General features: G+C 41.2%; 1 long non-coding RNA gene across 1 annotated transcript in view; it reads left to right on the top strand.

The window, feature by feature from the left end:
- The window catches only part of LOC141132509 (uncharacterized), a 32,582-nt gene extending 20,720 nt beyond the window's left edge, over positions 1 to 11,862 (top strand). The window contains exons 2-3 of the long non-coding RNA XR_012242918.1: positions 7,965 to 8,131; positions 11,606 to 11,862. This is a non-coding gene — a long non-coding RNA (uncharacterized lncRNA). The remainder of the gene's footprint in view (positions 1 to 7,964; positions 8,132 to 11,605) is intronic.
- The last annotated feature ends 758 nt before the right edge of the window (positions 11,863 to 12,620 follow it).

Here is a 12,620-nt window from a genome sequence, read left to right as displayed (position 1 = left end):
GGCCCCACATCAACCCCACATTGCAGTATGTTGTCTAGAGCCCTTTGGTGAGAATTCTTTTTAAAACCAGGATAGAATGTGCCTGACCCTGCTAATCTGTAGTTCTTGTTGTTCCCTAGAGGGAGAAAAGAAAAGCTTTCTAGCACAAACCATCCCGTTCTCATCTCCAAGCACAGATGCAATAAAAAAAAAAAAAAAAAAAAAGGAAAAATACCAAACGTGCTATTCCTATTCCAATTTAATTATTATCTCATACTCGTTCAATATCCTGTAACACTGTTTCTACATTCATGCAGAATTGGAGAGGTTTCTTAATGGCTGTGGGCTGTGTTCTCCTAATGGCTGTGTAGTGTGCATTACCCTTCCTCTATTTGATGTGCGGTGAGGATGCAATTGAATTTGGTGCCGAGAGCGTTAAAAATCTCTTTGCTTTAGAAAGGTAGGAGGATCCGGGAACTTGCCCATCCAATGAGTGAACCGCATTGGGCTGCGTGTGAGAGATAGCCACTGAGGGGGTTAAAATATCAGCCAGCAGAGACCGGCCAAATGGATGCAAAAGGCTTCACAGCAATCAAGTCCTCATGAAAAATTACCTTCTGTTATAGCATCAAAAACATAATAAAATGTCGTGACGGAGGGGTCTAGTAAAGCAGCATTTTCTCTTTCATTATTTGTCTAGAATACACATTTTCTCTTCTGATCCAGCTTTCTTAATCTTTGCAACGGATGCAAATTAATTTCACCTATGTGTTTAAGGATGAAATATTTACTTAAACCTGCTATTGGTTTAGATGGGGCCATACATGCACAGATGCTTTTTTTTTTAAACAATGGGCAGGAGTGCAACTCCCCATTATATCCAGCCTCTGTTGATCCTGCAATTTTTGTTGACAGAGAAATGTAGTGTAAACCTGGCCATACGCGACTTGAAATGCGGCTGACTCTCGCTGAACCGGCTAAAATTCGAGCTGTGGTTGGCCCTGTTGGCATCATCTGGCTTACCAAAGTGGATTTAAAAAATGCAGGAGACAGGTGGAAAATTATCAGCTGAATAGTGACTGCCTCCAATCAGATGCAGCAACTGTGCAGGTATTCAGGCATCCATGGGTGCTGCTGCTGTCTAAATACAATAGTCAGCAGTGTAGATTCCTCCATCCATTCTGCGGACTGAGTGAGGAATCTAAAGGGCCGTACACATGGGCCGAATATCGGGTGGCATCAGCCGGTTCAATAGAAACTGCCTGGCATTCGGCTCGTGTGTACGGAAGCAGGTCCAACAGAAGCACTTCTGTGACGACCGAAAAAGTTTTGCCGATCGACATCCAATCAGCACTTCCAATTAATCTTTTCTACCAACATTTTTTTCTATAAACAATAATGTAGCTTACCCAAAAAATCAATGGTTTGAAAATACACGTGCAAATTTGGAACATATAATAGAATCGAGAACAAAGCAAATCAATTGGTTTCTTATCTCTCACCCAGTGCTCTGTCCAGGTCATGGGAAAAAGGACAAAAGGCCCTGTATAAGCACTTAAATGCTCTAGTTGGAACATACACATGGTGGAGGACTCTTTCACTGCCACTATATGACAGCTCTTGGCCAATCACCAAGCACCAGTGCTGGAACAATAGAGAAAGGGTAGTGAGTCAAATGCTCTGGTGGACTGGGAAGTACTTTGTATTTCTCTTTGTTCTTGGTAGAAGAACATGAGTATGTGCTGCTGGGGAGGGAGTAATTAATGTGACCGGGAGAAATTTTTGGGGTTGCCTTAGCTGGCCTCCTTTTAAATATGCTAAATGTCTGGCTCTGTCTGACTTGAGAACATTTGAGTCACAGACTCAGCTTGTAAATAAGAATTCCTTATCCCTATACTTGTTCTGAGTTAAAGAAGCCTTCTGGGACAATGGTGATCCCTCTTTTAGAGTAAAACTGACGGCAAAACAGACCTTGCCGCAAGGTTGGTCCTAGTATGTGGGGAACTGGTCACTAGAAAAAGGGCCCTTCACTACCAGAGTCTCTATCACCCTTGCCATGTCACTCACTTCCTAACTGGTTATATGTTTAAAGTGGGGTTCCTCTCAAATTTTTAACTTAATCTTACCCCCTTCAGTTAATTGCATAGATGTTCAAATGCCGCACAAAAAATTTTTTTATCGCTGTAATTACCTTTATATTGTACTTTATTGTGGCACTTCCTGTCTCTCCTCCCATGGGAGTAGGCGTGTTTATTGCCTTTCCCCGGCGCCGCACTGTCTCCTGGGAGCTTAGTGTCAGGCTTCCCAAGATTCAGTGTGGGAAACAATGATCATGCATGTGAACAAGCTGTGAATGAACAGCATTCACCGCATCCAGGAAATCAATGCTTGTGGGCTTCACATGCCCACAAGCAAGATGGAAACAGCCAGCATCACATTTTTAAAGTTATTCTTCAGTACAAAAACAGACAGAGGCGGAAATATTACACCCAAACTGTGAATATTATTTTGGGATTAGCAAAGTGTATCAATGACCTAAAAAAAAAAAAAAAAAAAAAAAAAAGATTGGTCGCCGGATACCCACTTTAAGCACAATGGCCTCCTTAGTATAACTTCTCTGCTCATTAGACCTTTGTACTGTGTCTTCTCTACTTCTCTTGTCCCCTTAGTAAGCCCTGTTCTTTGGATACATCATACATGCACCCCTTTAGTGACTTCAGGCCTGTTGTTATGAATCACAACAAAGTTCTTTGCTAAAGTACTTAAAGAATACAGATGAACAATTCAATCAGCCAGCTTCCACATATTCTCTGTACATGTTCTCTAAAGTTACATTCTGTTGTGCCCCTTATGCTCCCTTTTGCCCAATGACGTAGGCATACCTTATTAGGTGTGAAAGTCCTTAAAGTCCATTAGAACAGTGTTACTCAACTCCAGTCCTCAATGCGCACCAACAGGTCATGTTACCAGGATTTCCCTCAGATAAAACTGCTGTGGTAGTTACTAAGGCAGTGAAATTGATCAAATCGTCTGTGGAAAGCCTGAAAACATGACCTGTTGGGGAGCCTTGAGGACTGGAGTTGAGAAACACTACATTAGAATACCTTGGATATCAAGAGTCCATGTTTGGCAGCATAATTACCTCTAACCCCAACTGGGTTCCCACAAGGGCAGAAAAGCAGCAGAGTGGCAGCTACATCCTTCACATGATCACCCCCTCCCCCCCAATAAAGGGCCAAATGACTCCCCTTTTATATGTTTTGACGTGCAGGGGGCCTTATTCTCCGGAAAAGCACGGGAACACCAAACCAGCGATATTAACTCTTACTTCTCTGGGCTCACCAGCTCAGCAGTGCAACAACAGTTAACAGTATAATGAACTTAAATTAGAATATGCAGTTTTCTCACAGACCTGCAGACTAAGTAACCAAAACCCATAAGAGTAAAAAAAAAAGTAAAAAAAAAAACATTTATCACATGCAACAGCATGGTAACACCTGCTTACAAATGAATGTGCTCCAATGCAATCCATGATAAGGCAGCACATTAACCAAATATTTACCCCTTTCCCCAGCTCATATCACCTCCTAGCGATTGGCCTTGGTGAAATAAATGTTCAAACCATAACACTGTATGTTCTCACTTTATCTACAAGAGAAGACCCCCCAGCAGCAGGCAGATGAAAACAATGTCCTGGGCTAAGGGAAAACTCAACAAATCCAGAAAATAATAACAATCAGGGCTCAGGCTGGCTACAGCCTAGCTTCAAACATTAAATTTGGACTAGGGATGCGCCAACTTTTGGCATGGTCCTTACAACAGATACATAAATAGATCGACAGAGGGATAAACAGATGGTCAAATGGGTTTGAGAGAAAAGAGAGAAAGAAAGATGGAGAGCAAGACAGTGAGATAAAGGAATGGACAGAAAGACACATTTACAACTTTGAATAACAACCACTATGAAGAAATGCCCATCACATCTACTACTAGTAGCCAGTACACACAATAACAGGGTTTCAATCAAGTTTGAGCTGATCTAGATGAAAACTTACACTGGTGTTGTTTATTAGTTACATTTTTGGCAAACTTAGTTAAAGTAGAACTTTTTTATTCGTTTTGGATAGAGCAAGGGAAGATTATAACCCCTGTCAGATTTTTTTTTTCCCCATCTGTGTCCCATTTCGGAGATTTTCCTTCACTTTATGTCCCATAGCCAAACAGTAAATGAGAGAAAATTCCTGCGCATTAAAGGAATTCCTAGGAGCCCCTCAGGTCACCAGAACTAGTGATCCCATTGGAAGATTTCCACTCTATTACTTTTCTGGGGACAACCCAAAATTTGGGTTTTTCTTTTACATTTGCTTTCAGTAAGACTAGTAAACAGGACAAATAGAAAGGGCGTATATCCTTAACGGGGCACAGACAGAAATAAAAATGCACAAGCATTCTAATTCCCTCTATACTCTATTCAAAATGTATGTAAAAAAACTTTTGACTTTAGTTATACTTTAATGCATAGCATTTACATGTACATGGAAAATGCATAAACCATACTACAAATATTAATTCTTTTTGAATCCAGATAAATATAATTGCAAAAGGCATACAACATGAAATGCACAGTACTGACAAAGTGTTTCTAACTGCCTATGACTGTATTTGCACATTGCAATATTTTTGAATAAACCTAATGTACTGAAACATATAAAAAAAAAGCACAACATAATCTGCACGTTAGGAAATATTTCATACTCACATTCTTTTGCTGATGCACCCGATATAATACTGCATGAGATCAGCTCTCTTAATAAAGGATCCTTTTCAGAAAGAATGTTCCTATTAATCCCATAAAATACTGTATGTAGTATAGAGTGAAAGGGAAATTGAGTAAGCTTGTGCTCTTTCACAGCATTAACTTCCACATTATAGGCCTATTTATAAAGAAGTGATTGTGAGGTTTACCAAACAAAATTTTTTGTAATTTAAAACACATACACCATAAAGGTTCATCTGCTGTGAATGTTCTGCAAATATCATTTACTGGTTTATAATTATACACCCCCTAAGGTCAATTAAATCTGAAGTTCACGACCTTATTACCCTGGACTTATTGATGAAAGACAGCACATTTTGCTCTTTCTCCTCCCTCTAGTCGAGCTACTCCCTCCCCAGAACAGAATTTTACAAATAATTGAAGGTCAGGCACTTTTTTGCCACCGATTTCACCTAGCACAAATTCCACTTTTGAGCATCTGTGCATGTCCTCTTACAGAGAGAGGGGTACAATTTCTACTTCGTACAGGTACCCTAATGGGAAGGGTCTTCCAGCCAAGTCCTCAGCAATGCTGGGCTGGGAGGAGGAGATGGGCCAGGAAATATCCCCTGAGGACTGGTTAGATATGATATCTAATATGCATAAATGCACTAAGTCCAGGGCAGTGAAAGAAACAGTTGTCAAACTCAGCACTAGGTGGTATTACACACCTTCTAAATTACATTACAATTACAACTCTACCCCATGGTTCCAGAAAATTGCTTCAGAGATTGTCCAGACAGGAGTACTTACCTACATATTTTTTGGAACTGTGGTGTGATCAAATCGATCTGGCAGAGAGTTTCCTCCAAGGTTGCCTTGATCACGAGTATGCAATTGGCCCTGACATATCAAATGTGCCTTCTTTTTGCCGATTTACCCAAGGTCTCTCCTCCAGAACAAAAAATCGGTCCACACCTTGTTTAATGCTGTTTACTGGGCTATTGCATTATTTTGGGTTCCCCTAGGGTTCCTTGGGATCAGATTCTAAAACGTATGGTGGCTATCCAGCTCATGAAAAGGGTGCATCATACTATTTTTTAAACAATGCCGATTTATAACAGAAAATGGGAACCCTGGTCGTAGTATGGATTTGTGGTTTACACACATAGTTTTGATACCCTTATGTATGTTTCTCCCTTTAAATGTATGCTTTTCTTCTGTTACGTTGTTACACTATTCACATGTGAAACATGGCTGAGACAATCTAAAATGACACGCTCTGAATGTTCCCAGTTGGGTCACTGGCTATATATCAGAACAAAAATTGTTATTATAGAGCTGATTGCACTCGTGTACAAGTTTTTGTATGTATATTTCCTGTTATTCCTATTCTACAATAAAAACAATCTTTGGTATTAAAAAAATAAATACATTTGTAGGTCACTAGATTATGGTTACCATTTATCTCAGTTTTGGAGGTACAGTCCCCGTTTTAAGGGGTCTGTCCCTAGGAAACAAGGGTCCCTAGAGTTGCCCCTGGTTGCCCAGCATCTCTTTCTCTTATGGAATGCCCTGGGTTGTCATGCCCTGATGACCTGCCTTTTTTTTTAGTTTTGGCACTGCAGTGTCATCTGCACTGCAACTGCTGGCTTGTATAGATCTCAGACACAGCAGCTGTACAGAGCCAAGGAAGGCTCCCCCTAAGCTCCTCCTAAGATCCTCCTTGGCTCTGATGTGCAGTGTCACATGGCACTGCTGAGGGCTTCTCCCTCACTGTGCCATGCCACTGTATCTTTGGTCTGGTACAAACACTTTAGGAAAAGGGGGCAGGCTGTATGTCCATACTGGGGATGAGGTAAAGGAAAGGTACTAGGAAAGGGAAGAGGTCTGTACATAGGGAAAAGGTGGGGGTGGGGGGTCTGAATTGAGGAGGAAGGTCTGTGCTGGTGGGAGAGCTTTGTACTGGGAGAGAGAGGTCTTCTATATTGGGGCAGAAGTCTGTACTGAGGGGTATGTTGGGGGCAATGTGTACTGGCGGTGATATGGGGTGAGGGAGGTCTAAACAGGAAGGGTTTTTGTGGGGGAGTGATCTGTACTTGGAGTGATTTTAGGGGGTAATCTGTACTGGAAATGGGTTTTCACCAGAGGAGGGGGTATTTTGGTTCTATGTACACTGACGTATATTATGCACTCCTGAACTCTATGCACCACACTACACACGTCTGACTCTTGCACTTTGGGTATTACACACTACCAACCCCTGCATTCCATGTGTTACACAATCCTGACCACAGCATTCCATGCAATATGCACTCCTGAACTCTGCATGCTGTGTTACATATGCCTGACCCCTGCACTCCATGTGTAATGCACTCATGACCCCTGCACTCTGTTTTTCATACTCATGACCCCTGTATGCTGCGCTACATACTCCTAATCCCTGCACTCTGTCCATTACATACCTCTGATCCATGTACTCTGTGTGTTACTAGTTCTTATCCCTTTACTCTGTGCCTCACACTCCTGATCTCTGTGTTCTGCTTTAATCACTTCTAACTCTTGTACTCCGTGCACTCTCAACTCTTGCATTCTGTGGTATATGCTCCTGACCCCCCTGCTGTCTGTGTTTTACACATTATTGGCTCAGAGCAGAGTAGGCTCAGGTTTTATTTTACCATACCCCTTAAAGACTTATTACCGCAATTTGGCTACACCCACAATTTATCTTGGCATGCATAATTTCTCCCCCCTCATAGGATCTTTATACCTTCAATGAGACCTATTGTTTCAGGGTGTGTTAAAAATGGGAATGTGATATTGTGGGTGCAGCTACAAATTGGGAGTGTTTTTGTAACTGTGGTTAAAAGTGGGCATGGTCAGTAGGTTATTCTGAGATTTCAAGTTGAAAATCTGGTAACTATGTACTAGAGACTACAAAAACCACTGTGTAGGAAATTACAGTTGTTCAATGCTAATTACTGCATCAACCAAAGTTTTGTTACACCGTCAACTATTTTGTATCTGATGTCCATTTTGTGTGTTTTAACATAAAAGGGTTGCTTTAATACAAAACCTTCTTTTGTGGTCGTTATTGTTTGTTCTGCTCTGGGTGACAAATACTCTAGTTATGCTATTTTCTTTAATCCTCTATTTAAAATGTTCTGTAATTTACGGATTATGCTAATGTGCCAGAATCTGAATGTAATTTTTTTTTTTTTTTTTTTAGCAAGGGTTGCCTGAGACCTCAAAATTATTTCAAGGGTTCCTTAGGGGTACAAAGGTCAAGAAGTGACAACTGTGAGTCTTCTTAGGATACTTACATCACATCCAGCATAGTGGCGCCCAACAGCAGTCTCAGGCCTTTGGATGTTTAGAAAGGGAAGGCTTTTGCAGGTAAATAACATGCATAAAATATGGTAATTGCATATATAATCATACTGTTGTAATAAATGGTCTGGTGACAGGGTCCCTATAACAATAGCATGTGGGCGTACAGGACAATAAGGTCACATTCACCTGGATGTACCTATATGCACACCCATGCAAAGGGGTGTGTTTTCTTGAACAGCTCGCATAGGTGTTTCATGAATCTGTGTGCAGACAGTGTCTTATTGATTTACTAAAACTGGAGAGTTCAAAATCTGGTGCAGCTCTGCATAGAAACCAATCAGCTTTCAGGTTTTTTTTTGTCAAAGCTTAATTAAACAATCTAAAGATAGAAGCAGATTGCTACCATGCACAGCTGCACCAGATTTTGCACTCTCCAGTAAATCAACTCTTGTGTGTCTGGGGACATGCACCCACATATCTGTCAAATTGGGACCAGCAGCTGAATCCCAAAAGACATTAATGGGACAGACTGCGCAGATGCACACCTGTGAATCCCCATGAGCAAAGATGACCTTTTGCTTGGGTGTATGCCCATGTGAATGAGGCCAAATAGATAAAAAGGTGTGAAAGTTCCACTGGGCTTAAAAGAAAGTGAGAACTTAAGTATGAGGGGGTGGTGGTGGAAAGTGATAGCTTTCTAATACGGAATTGCCTATCACTTCAGAGACTTTATTTTTTTAAACTTCCTTTTCCAGGACATGAATTTTCCCTAATTGGACACAGACAGAAAAAAAGTTGACATGGATTACTACCTATTCTGTACCCTATCAAAAACTTAAAAAAAAAAAAATATATATATAAAGACAACGTTTCCTAAAGCTTTACTTGAAATAATTTAAACATGACAGTCAAACAAAGGCAACTGTCTTTCCTTATCTGTGCCTGCACAGATAAGAGTTCATCTTTGGCAAAGTCCAAGGTGCAGGAACCAGGGTTGGTATCTTCAAGGCGGACTGCAGGTCCCAGCAATCCCCCTACAATGCTTGAGGCTCCTAAGACCAGACGTACTCCGGACTCGGCATGACACAGCAGTCTGACAGGAAGGACTCTGGCAACGGCATCAACAGTTAGAATGACACTGGCAGCAACGACTCCCTGGATCCAGACCTCTGTCCTTTTTATATTCACACAGGACCAGTGGGTCAGACCCAAGAAGCCCACCAAGAGAAACTCCTGGTGCAGTACCTAGGCAGAATTAAGCAACCTGTCTACAGGTCCACAAGCTAAACTGTTCACATACACATCTTCAGGCACGGCCATTTACTCGATCTCCCTGATGCAGTCTTTCTACCTTATAATTCTGAATAGTGAGTTCCCCATGCAATTTTCATCTTGCAGCATCTAATCCTAAACTCTTCTGGACACTCCTCTACATAGTAGACCTCCCTGAAGATGCTACCCTTTTGGGTAGCCACCTTTTTGCTTTAGGGTTCCCTTCCCTCTGGGTAGCTAAATTTCATAGTAGATTCCCTAAGCCTTTTTGTTAGAGATTCCTTCTATAAGTAGCCATTTATTGTTTATTTAGGCCCTAGCACAGACCAGCTCAGATTTCTTGGGTACTGTAACACGCCATGGCTGGGGCTAGGTTCTCCTCACTGTGGCATCCTCTTCAGAAAAAAGCCCAGGAGGAAAGGACAATGACCCTTCCAGAAGGTTGCTTCAAATATTTATCTTCTCCAGCATCACTGGAACAAAACCCCCCAGTGATTGGCCAAGGCAGAAAAATATTCATAACGCAATATACTGTTATTTCTCACACTAACTATGGGAGACAATTCAACAGCATCATACAGAAAATAATAATGCCATGGGTTTCGTAGAAAAATAGAGAGCACAGATCTCAGAATGGCTACAGCCTAACTACAAATTGAATCAAATTTAGCTAGGAACACTCCAGCTTAAGACAGGGTCCCTACACTACAAACATGTATTCATGGTTTAAGACCATATCAGCACTTTTCTTTCCTGGCAGGGAACAGAATGTCCCTACTACTGACCCAATATCTATTCTGAAATTAACTTTATCCCATCCAAGCGTATTGCACAAATTCTAAAGAGTACAAAATGATATCACAACAAGCTGTGCCTGGTATCAGAATACATCCACTTCCCAAAACAGCGGTGAACATTTGACTGCCTGCGTGAGGACGGAAGTTTTTTTTAGTTCTCCTATCTATACTGCGAACATGTAACAGTGTGAGAAAAGTTGTTTTTTGTTTCACTATCTATACTACAAACATATGATAGATGATGATGGCCTAGGAGCGGACGTGTGACAGAAGGTTTAAAGGAATGTCTCTTGTGGACAGAAGGTCATTAGCACCCATGCCATTATATATGCAGTATAAAGTGAACAGACCTAATTTTTAAGCAGGGCAGTCATGAAAGTTTTATTCTGTAGGTCTGCACTGGCATCAATATAGTTCTGTGACATGCATTTTTTATAAGCATCCAACACTGGGAAAGTCTGGTCACTGTTATATATATTGTGCATATAGCTTGGTTTAGGAAAGCTCACAACTTGCAACTGATAATTCTGAAAACAAGATCACGATTGAAAAAGGAAGAGCTTAAAGCGGACTTTAATAAACACTTGCTCTAAACATGCAAGGTTTGCTTACTCACCAAGGAACCCTTCACCCATGCTAAAGTGCTGTGTTACCAGGAGAAAAAGTAGTTAATATACATACCTTACCCCCACTCCTGTCCATGATGCCTAGGCAACGGTGACATCATCATCAAATCTCCAGGATCTCATCAGAAGAATAGTGACATCACCCTTTGCAGTACAGAAGCAGAAATAAAAGTAAGCATATTTACTAACATTTTAGAAGATTCTAATGCACAAGGGTTATTTGGCTTCCTTCTACTTTGTTTTCTGTGGGTCTTTTCAGCACTTCTATGTATGTAGCATAATTCAATGATTATTATATTTATATTGGCTTATTATAAAGGGATATATAAGCTTATTTGATGTCTATGTTAAGTAAAATTACAGATTCCCTCAACATACATTCTCAACATCTCTTCCTGAGGAAGCCATGAAGCGAAACACGTAGAAGACTGGCACATACCCATCATCCTGCATATATCATAAGATTGTCTATATAAAGCTATGTATGACAAAACCATATAGGGTAAAGGTGCTGATTCCATCTATCGCGTTCCTGTTTACAGTATCTGGATGTTTTTATGGTGGCCGCCTATGTTGTATACAATGCTGGTTTTTATATAAACAAATGTAAGTGCAATACCTTTTTTTAAATGAGTCTTCTGGGATTTTACACTATCTAGCATCTTCTTCATTTACATGGTTAAATCTGGTCTTGGGGTGAATGGAGCCTGGTCTGATTATCCAGTGAAAGTTCTTAAAGTGGAAGTCCACCCTAACACTTAAATTCTCACCCTGCAATCATTAATGTTCAGCCTTATGTCTCAAAATGCAAAAATCACAGTTTTTCTACCTTTATTTTGCAGAATCCAGTGCCGTCACATGACTTTGAATCTACGTCCTTCTAAAACTAAAATCAGCCAGTGGGTGTGGTTACTGAAAGCTAGTGACATCAGTTCCTGGGAGGGACACTATTCCTCTGTGGCCAGTGGGCATATACAGGATGGGAGGAGCTGATCATAGGTTCCTGCCCAATGTTCTCTCATTGTACATCCTAATTCATGAGAAAATTAAGAAATAAAAAGACCAATCCACACGGTGGGGGGTGGGGGGGTATGGGAGGTGCAGGGCACATATACAGTATAGCTGTGCACAGGAGAAGTCAGCTGGACACGGGGGGCGGGGGGCTGTCAGTGTAGCTGGAAGAGCTCCTGGGTCTCATCTCACAGTCTACATTGATCATAGTACAGGCAACCACACTAAGGCTCTGTTTTCACTAGTGCGACTTGTCATGCGACTTTGGACACATAAAGTTGCATGACAAGTCATAGCCCATTGATTTCAATGGCACCCGTTCCCATCTATGTGACTTTGAAAATCAAGGTACCGGCGATATTTTGATGCAACTTTTATCCAGAGAATGTAAAGTTGCAGCAAAGTCACACTCAAAAGTCGCACTTTAGCCCTATGCTTTATACACATGGTCGGATTTTCCGATGGAAAATATTCGATGGGAGCTAGTCGTCGGAAATTCTGACCGTGTGTAGGCTCCATCGGACATTTTCCATTGGAATTTCCATCACACAAAATTTGAGATCTGGATCTCAAATTTTTTGACAACAAAATCCGTTGTCGGAAATTCCGATCGTGTGTACACAATTGTGACGCACAAAGTTCCACGCATGCTCGGAATCAAGCAGAAGAGCCGCACTGGCTATTGAACTTAATTTTTCCCGGCTCGTCGTACGTGTTGTACGTCACTGCGTTCTTGACGTTCGCAATTTCCGACCAACTTTGTGTGACCGTGTGTATGCAAGACAAGTTTGAGCCAACATCTGTAGGAAAAAAAACATGGATTTTGTTGGATGTGAATGTGTGGTC

This window comes from Aquarana catesbeiana, linkage group LG03 (genome assembly GCF_042186555.1).
Source record: "Aquarana catesbeiana isolate 2022-GZ linkage group LG03, ASM4218655v1, whole genome shotgun sequence".
NCBI classification, from domain to species: Eukaryota; Metazoa; Chordata; class Amphibia; order Anura; family Ranidae; genus Aquarana; species Aquarana catesbeiana.
This window is presented reverse-complemented; position numbering and strand designations above follow the sequence as displayed.